The following is an 8,972-nucleotide window of genomic DNA, read 5'->3' on the forward strand; positions in this document are numbered from 1 at the left end:
CCATACCCCTGAAACACTGGTTTTGCAGAGGCCTACCTGGGTGTTAGCTTAAGCACATTCAGTAAACGAATAAAACATCATAGACACTTCTCTAATGTGTCACTGAGCGAGCTGAGCGGCCCAGTGGCGTTGCGTCAAGTGACGTTTCACGTGCATTACGTTGTATGTGACAGCGCGGTACAATTTTGGGAATAGATGTGAAGAAAATAACGACACACAGATCAATAGGGTAGACGTCATGTCTTTCTGTCTGCATAATATGCGCATGCACGCGCAATGCACACACGCGTTTAGCCATCAACGCCTGCTGAAGGCCAGAGATAACCAGTCAAGGCCAGCACTGGCCGTCGTTTTCGGCACCAGACGGACGCCTATGGCGTGGCGCCTATGGCGTACTGACCTCTGAGCAGGTCCATGACGTCCAGCAGCCGGCTCCGATTACCGATGACGGCCAGCTGGCCGCCTCGCTCCTGACAGAGGGCGCCGGCGCCGGCCCAGCTCATTGTTCTGGTCGCGTTGACCTGGAAACACCAGGCGCCCCGCTGCGCCCAGTCCAGGGGGCACGGCGAACCTGTGGGGGGATCAAGGGTCAACCATGGAAGCATACGCCCGCGGTCGGCCGCAAGGGCGGGAGTGCGGGGAGACGGACAGAGGTCAAAGGGCGCCGAGGATCGGCGTATGTCGATCGCTGGCTACGTCTTGGACTGATCGGGGAACATTGCTGGGTGTTACATGAAAAGTATATCTTCGAGTACTGCCAAGCGAGACTAAATGCTTGTGTCTGAACTCCGCCCTGGTCATATTAACGCTGCTAGTGGCTCGCGCTGCTGTACCGCTGAGCTGCGTTGCTGCGCTGGATAAAGAACGCCCCTCCGAGGCAGTGGGAACTTGGAAACTCAGCTCTAAAACGTTCGCCGTGTACCTTCTTTTACCACACTGACTTTTTTGCGAGATGTGTGATACAATAAGATCATCTCTATGCCGTTTCTTTGTGGTCTTGCATGCGTTTGGAATAGATACGCATTGTTAGCACGCCTGGTGGCGTTGCAGGTCTGAACATTTGATGGTTTCTTGGATATTCTAATGTTCTCAGTGTGCTGAAGAAAACGATAAAGCGGGAGGTGCCCGCACTGCTGCACCGGTATACGCCGCCTAATCGTCGCAAGCCCACTCATAATACGGTGAATACAGGTGCATCACACCACAGTGCACCACGGACATTAACGAAGCTGAAATTGTATCATTCTCATGCATGCGAAAAAGCAGCATAGCGTGGCTCTTGTCACAGATTGTGTGTCGTTTACTGCCACTGACGTCAGCCTGACCATCAGCTGTCGGCACCAGCGGAGGGAGCCAGCCTGACCATCATCTGTGGGCACCAGCGGAGGGAGCCAGCCTGACCATGTGTCGGCACCAGCGGAGGGAGCCAGCCTGACCATCAGGTGTCGGCACCAGCGGAGGGAGCCAGCCTGACCATCAGGTGTCGGCACCAGCGGAGGGAGCCAGCCTGACCATCAGCTGTCGGCACCAGCGGAGGGAGCCAGCCTGACCATCAGCTATCGGCACCAGCGGAGGGAGCCAGCCTGACCATCAGCTATCTGCACCAGTGGAGGGAGCCAACCAGTCTATCAGCTGTCGGCACCGGTAGAGGGGATCGACGAACGACCTCTGTCTGTCGTACATCCTGTTTTGTGGCTGCGCTTTGTTTGGATCTACTTGCAGATTGGACCTGCAGGTTTATCACCACCCTCAAACAAACAACGTAATGGAAACAGCCAAAGCTGGCAACAGTTATTTGGGGATGTCTGTTGCACATTTGGGAGATTTTTGTGCTCACCTATAGAGTATAGACGAGCAGATAAATGGATATCGTCGACAGCTTTAGAGCTGGCTTGGTGCAAAAGTGGTGATGCTAGCTTGCGCCATATAAACATGTGCCATCATATTTCAATAGCCCAAACGCAGTTGTTCTTTCAGGGTCACACCATCCAACAGTTAAACATATTTCACTGGAGCGTGCACTACCACGTGATCTCAAACGAGCAGGGTCAGGGGGTTGGAACGGCGTACCATATCTTCGCCAGCATGCCACCTGAGCAGGATTAGCCCGATTAGATAGTCGATGTCCGTGGTTTTGATCACATGCCCCAACGCTTACACCGCCAACTGTAAAAAGGGAAAAATGCAGCACCGCGGCCTGTCTGCCTTCATTGAACTGTTGTGACCGGGTGAGGCGAAAACGGGTAGACATGAAAAGGCAGGTCATTCGCAGCTAACTACAGCGTAGGTTTGGTAAATTAGGCGACAATCCAAGAGACATAGGCCCAGGAGGCTCTATCCGGAACACCTACACTCAGGAACGAACCGCACCCGAGTCTTATGCCTAGAAAGCATATGCCCACTGAATTTTGGTAGCATTATCTTAGAGCTTATGCCTCAACGAAGAAGAAGAACGGCTGAAGGACCTAACTCTCTTTGTCTATCATCCATGTAAATTTTGTTTGTCATCTCATCCACCCTTCAACCACAGAAAATGCAGTGTTCTAGTAGGGTGAATGAGTTGGATAATCTCGGTTCAGTAGTGTTCGGGAGCAATCGTACCAAATGCCATTAGCTTGCTATCTGGTATGATCCACCCGAGCTAGTGAGATGCTGTTGCTGGCTGGCTGCCTTTGCGGTCTGTCTGGTATGATCCGCCCGAGCTAGTGAGGCGCTGTTGCTGACTGGCTGCCTTTGCAGTCTGCAGTGACGCAGGTATGGCATTCCATACCCATCCTATGGCATCAAAACGTTAACAGCTAACAGCTTGCCATTAATGGCTGAGAAGGCGGCCGGTCTGCCAGTTCCGTGTAGCGATGCAACACCGTCAGGAATAGGTTCTGAACCAAAATGACACAGTAATGGCAATCTCCATCAGTGCATCAGTGCCTCAAGCACGTTCACCCCCACAAGGCCGATGAGAGATGAATGAAACTTATTTGATGTATGGTAGGTTGGGCCATCGCATTTGGGTTCATGGGGCCTGATAATTCAATACATTTTGATAATAGTCTGCCACGTAGGTTGCAGCGTACTTGACTCCAAATGCATATGATGCGTACGAGTTCCTCTGAACAATTTTACTGCACGAGATGGTAGCAGAATACAACCCTTTATGTGGCGCTGGGCAGTCAAAGATCCCCGGGAATGCGCTGCCTTTATCCCGCACCGTCTGGAAGAGCCTGGACGGCGTATTTCCTGTTGTTGCCAGAACGTGACCGAGGGAGTGTTGACTCGCCCAACTGTAGGTCTAATGGGCGTAGGTCCCCTGGGTGAAGGTCCAGTGAGCACAGGTCTCCTGCGCATAGGACCGATGAAAGTAGGTTCTCTGGGTGTTGATCTAGTGAGCGTAGGTCTCCTGGACGAAGGTTCAGTGAGCCTAGGTCTTGTGAGCGTAGATCTAATGAGCGCAGTCCTCCTGTATGTAGGTCTATTGAGCATAGGTCTGCAGGACGAAGGTCCCCTGACACGGTATCGTTAACAACCCCTTTTAATGGCATTACACCACGTTGGGCTGAATGAACTGGGGAACAGAACGCGCACACCGTCCTGGGCGTGGTCCCGCACCTTCGTGCTCACCCTTTTAGCAGGGTGTCCAGCCGAAGCCATGCCATGCTCATACAAGTACAGTCTGTACGTTACAGCGCCCGGTAATCGCTCTCAGAGCTGCCTGACCACAGAAGCGCCCTTTGATTCGTCAGGGCATAGAAAGCGGCCACATTTTGCGGAGCAGGCAGAATGCTGAGGATTACGTACTCCCCCCTAATATGTAACGGTCCCAGTTATGAAATCAGCGGGTTCTAAAATTAACCTTGCCTAAAATCCTGCTTCATGCCTTCTACTGGTATTATGAACGTCATGGAACGGAGCGGCATCAGACGCCCTGAGACAATCTCAGGGGACCTAAGACAAGCTCAGGGGACCCCTGAGACAAGCCTCAGGGGGACCTTAGACAATTCAGGGACAACAATTCAAGGGACCTGAGAGAGAGGAAGTGCTCACCTGCTATCAGCGCTGCCGTCATCATCACGCCAATCCACCAGCCGTGCGCTCGCTGGAGCGAGACAGCCATGGCTGTCGCGTGCGTCCTGCGGGGTTTGGTAGCACTCCGCCGCGTCTGGCCGTCGGCAGCTGCTCCGGCACGCACCCGCTCCGCAGCCGGGCCTGACTGGTGACCCTCGGTTGGTGCGCCGGCGTCCGTGCGGCCGCTTATCACGCAGACAGCGACGACTGGGGGGGGGGGGGGGGGGGGGGATGAGTGGCACCCGGCGGGCCCCGGCGTCTGTTTGGACCAGCCTCGGATGCAGGAGAGGGGGGGGGGGGGGGCGACGCTCAGCTGCTGCGTTCTTCACAGAGGCGACGGGTGTGCGGCCCTTGTTTGAGAGACCTCGACCGCCACAACATGCGGGCGTCAAAACCGTGGCTACGGAGGGGAGCAATGCCTGGAAGCCAACTGGCCTTTGCTCCCTCATGTGAAGTGCGCTATAAGTTGGTGTGACGTCGAATAAGTCATGCTTCCACGTAACTGGCACGCGGAAGCGTCGACTCTTAAGTCATCCTCGAGGCCGGTGTCATATCAGCTTAATCTATGATTAAATTTTTCTACAGACGTACGTGGGCCGTCAACGCCTCGTATTGTCAAGTGATGCGCTAACCGACAGTTGTGACCACATTAAGCGGTGCGCTGACCGACAGTCGTGACCACAGTAAGCGGTGCGCTGACCGACAGTCGACACATTAAGCGGTGCGCTGACCGACAGTCATGACCACCTTAAGCGGTGCGCTGACCGACAATTGTGACCACGTTTAATCCTTTTGAGCCTTGCAGATGCGAAACAAGGACTTGTATCACCCAGTTTAATCCAATTTTTCCCCAGTTCGTGGGCACATCCACAACAGCTTTCCCGACATATCCAGTGTAAGAGCCGCCGCGTGAGAACCCAGGGAACACGTGGTGCGTGATAAGCCTCAATCCAGCACCTTCTCCGAAAGGTGGACATTAACTCCACGGTGCAATGCATGCGAAGAGCTGACTAAGAAGAGGTTCTGTCAGGATACCGAAGAAGGCAATGCATCCAAGATCTGATACCCCCAGTTCATTGAAGGCTCGTCCTCCGCAGGAGCACGTTAAGGGGCAGTGGTAGAAGTCGTACAGATATGCGTCGCAGCATGGTTGTTTTATTTCAAAAGACGGAGGACATTAGGCAGCTATAGCTGTTTTTGCTCTCTCTCGTCTAAGGTGTCTGTGTCGAGTTCATCCTCGGAGCCCTTTGCTTCCCATCAATATGCTATCCCTGGCCTTGACCGTTTCCAAAATGTTGCCTGTAATGCCAGCTCGTTGGCTCGATCTCTGTGTCCCTGTCCATCTCTGTGTCCATGGACAATGGGCAGGACCTTTGCAGCACTCGGCCGCTTACTTCGGTTTAGTTAGCGTAGAGTTCTATCGTTTATGATCGACCATTCCAGGCTGAGGTTATGCAGAGAGACAGGCAATATGGCTGTAATGCGGCCATCGTCAGTTGCCAATGTCACCGAGTCAACCCCACCCGAGGGCCGCCCGCAGTGGGCGCCCCCTGAGGTGGGGCGTCACGGGGACTCACGAGGAGGAGACCGGGATGAACGCGGGACCGGAGGCGGGTGTCCTGGCCGTTTAACGTTAGCCGTTTGACGGTTTAACGAGTCTTTAGACGTTTGGTGATGAATGCAGTGGAGCAGCCGGGGGGTACAGGACACGCGTGCCACTTCCCCGTCCCACTGTTAGGTCTCGAGAGGCTCGAGGGCCCGATGGGACAGGCGATCAGGGGCCCGCTGAGGGCAGGGGGAGGGAGGGGGGCACAAAGGACCAACCGGAGGAGGCATTAAGAGACTTCGGCCTATAAGGCAGTGCCCTCAAATGCCATTCAGTGCGTCTCTCGCACCGGTCGGAGGTCCCCTGGGTCAACGAGGGCCTCTGGCGGTCAGAGAGCATCGATACCGAACAGTCGGCAACGTGTCGGTCTGGGCATTAGGGACTCCTTTCCAAAGCAGAGACAAGGCCCGAAAACACGATTGTGATTGAAAATTTTTGCATTTGTCAGGGCCTTGAAACAATGGGGGCTCTCCGTGGTGTCAGGGGTTCACAGTGCCAAGCAGGGTATCCATTACCCTGTTCTGGCGGGGGCTGTTGATCGGCAAGGAACACATTTGCTGAACAGGGACAGGGACGGAACACCGAAAGTCAGAGAGTTTCCTGCCTTGGTCTGAGCCTATTGCAATGAAAGGATATATGATCGAGGACGACGAACGATTTCGTATTCACATGATCTACGATGAGTTACAGGCGCAAACTGCAAGTCGATACCAGAATTAAACCCACCCAACATTTTTAATCACAACATAATTTCGGAAACTCCCTTTGCCTCAAGAATTGTTCGGTGAGGTTATTGTGACATGAAACCGGAGTGACCCGACTCATCAGTTAAAACACAATGAGCCATGATGCGTACTGGAACCCATAACCAATCTAGAGCTCTAAAGAAGCGTTCATGGTGAGTGTTGATCAGGTTAGAAAGTCCAAAAATGTGTACTATAAGAAAGCATTTTACAATACGCTTTTGACCTGAGCTTAGGCGAAACGAGTCGTGATTTCGTCATGAAAAGTCTTGAACATTTTTTGACGGGCGCTGTGTGCTCATGAGTTGCACCAAACAAATTGAATGAGGACGTTAAACATCTCCCAGTCAATGGAAGGTTAAGGCAACAGTGCCATCCTCGGAGGTATCACAAAAGTCATCCATGTATGAATGCTCTGGAATAGTTAACCACAGTCAAGCCAATAGTTGAGCACAGGACACAAGAATGCGCCTGGGTCACCTACACCAAGCACCAGGGATTTTGATTAAAATGCGTCGTATAGAGCTGGACAAAGCTGTTAAAGACACTACCTGAATCAGACATGGCGGCAGCCAGAAGCGAGCCAGCGGATGGGCCGGTCAGTTGGTTTGAACGGTCCAATAGGTTCGCCTCGATCAGTTGTTGACAATGCTCTGGGGCTTCTGACCACTCATGGGGTGTCTGTCATGCGCGCTGGCCTAAGTCACCATGTCACGACTGCGTTGGGGAGTTTAGAATAAAGTGCTGTGATCGAAATACGGTAAAACAAGATTTCATTTAAGCTAAACGTCGCCAAAAAAGCTAGTCGTAAAAGTGCTGCGATTGCAAGTGCATTACACCAGAGCAAATATCGGACAGTATGTCTTTCATTTGACATCCTAATAACAGGCAAGGAGTCTGCTGGACGAATTCCGCAGAATGAGCACTTCTAATACCAATTTTGGGTTCATGGTGAACAATCTCATAAAACAGTTTGTGCGGTCAAAATCGGACACGATAATCTACATGACTGCTGGTAAAGCTGAAAATACGCTTTAAAGAAAGGGCACACCCTTTAGCCAGCGACAGTTTACTTGCCTCAGTATTTTGAGAATCTCAACCGAAGGTTGAGGAACTAATGTGTGCACGTTTGCACAGATTTACGTGCATACCATGTAGGTCTGCGGACATGGTCCCCATACTTGCACCAAGTGAATCATTCATGTCACAACGATGTTGCGGAGAAAAAGTTTGGCACAAGGTTTGACACATACAGATCCCGCCAAGGAAGCCAGTGCATAGGTGCCGTGTGTCTATGTCCTGGACAGAAAGAGTTGTCCTAGTATAGGTATCTGGAAATGAGCCTAGTCGCTCAGATAATAAAAGGCGTGCTGAAATGAGTGGAATGGCCCTTACGAAATGAACATATTTGCACGAAAAGGCTAACTGACAGTGAAAAGGACGGCAAACCCCATCTTTTAATGTGGAATGATAGCGTTTGTTGGCCTCTCGCCCTGCCCCTGCGCCTACGATCATGAGGAGGATGTGCAGCCTTACTGCTGTATGAAAGAGCCTACTGCTGTATTCCTCGTAAACTTACAGCTGTGTGAAGACGCCGAACACCAGAAGGGTATCATTGGCACGTCATCGCCTAGTCTGTAGAGGAACATCCAGATGTCCAGACATCCAGACATTTATTAGGCTTGCCCATTGCATCGCAGCACACATTTTTCTTTGTGAAAGCTTCGCTTTCACAATGCCTCACTCGGGCCGCCAGTAGATGCCGACATGAGGCGGTGCATATGAGCATGGCCGCGCGCCCGGGCGCCGGCGCCGGTGCCGGCCGGTCCTGACCGCAGCTCGTCCCGGGCGCCGGCGCCGGCCGGTCCTGGCCGCAGCTCGTCCCGGGCGCCGGCGCCGGCCGCGTCCTGACAGCAGTCGTCGGGGCGCCGGTGCCGGGTCCTGCCGCAGCTCGTCCCGGGCGCGGCGCCGGCCGGCTGGCCGCAGCTCGTCAGGCGACGGTGCCGGCCGGTCCTGACCGCAGCTCGTCCCGGCGCCGGCGCCGGTGCCGGCCGGTCCTGACGCAGCTCGTCCGGGGCGCCGGTGCCGGCCGGTCCTGACCGCAGCTCGTCCGGGGCGCCGCGCCGGCCGGTCCTGACCGCAGCTCGTCCGGGCGCCGGCGCCGGCCGGCGTCCTGACCACAGCTCGTCCGGGCGCCGTGCCGGCCGGTCTGACCGCAGCTCGTCCCGGGCGCCGTGCGCCGGCCGGTCCTGACCGCAGCTGTCGGGGCGCCGGCGCCGGTGCCGGCCGGTCTGACCGCAACTCGTCCCGGGCGCGGTGCCGGCGCCGGCCGGTCCTGACCGCAGCTCGTCCGGGGCGCCGGTGCGGCCGGTCCTGACCGCAGCTCGTCCGGGCCGGTGCCGGCGCCGGCCGGTCCTGACCGCAGCTCGTCCCGGGCGCCGGTGCCGGCCGGTCCTGACCGCATCTCGTCCGGGGCCGGTGCCGGCCGGTCTGACCGCAGCTCGTCCGGGCGCCGGTGCCGCCGGGTCCTGCCGCAGCTCGTCCCGGGCGCCGCGCGCCGG

This window comes from Pollicipes pollicipes, unplaced genomic scaffold (assembly GCF_011947565.3).
Source record: "Pollicipes pollicipes isolate AB1234 unplaced genomic scaffold, Ppol_2.1 Scaffold_4740;HRSCAF=5597_pilon_pilon_pilon, whole genome shotgun sequence".
Lineage (NCBI taxonomy): Eukaryota > Metazoa > Arthropoda > Thecostraca > Pollicipedomorpha > Pollicipedidae > Pollicipes > Pollicipes pollicipes.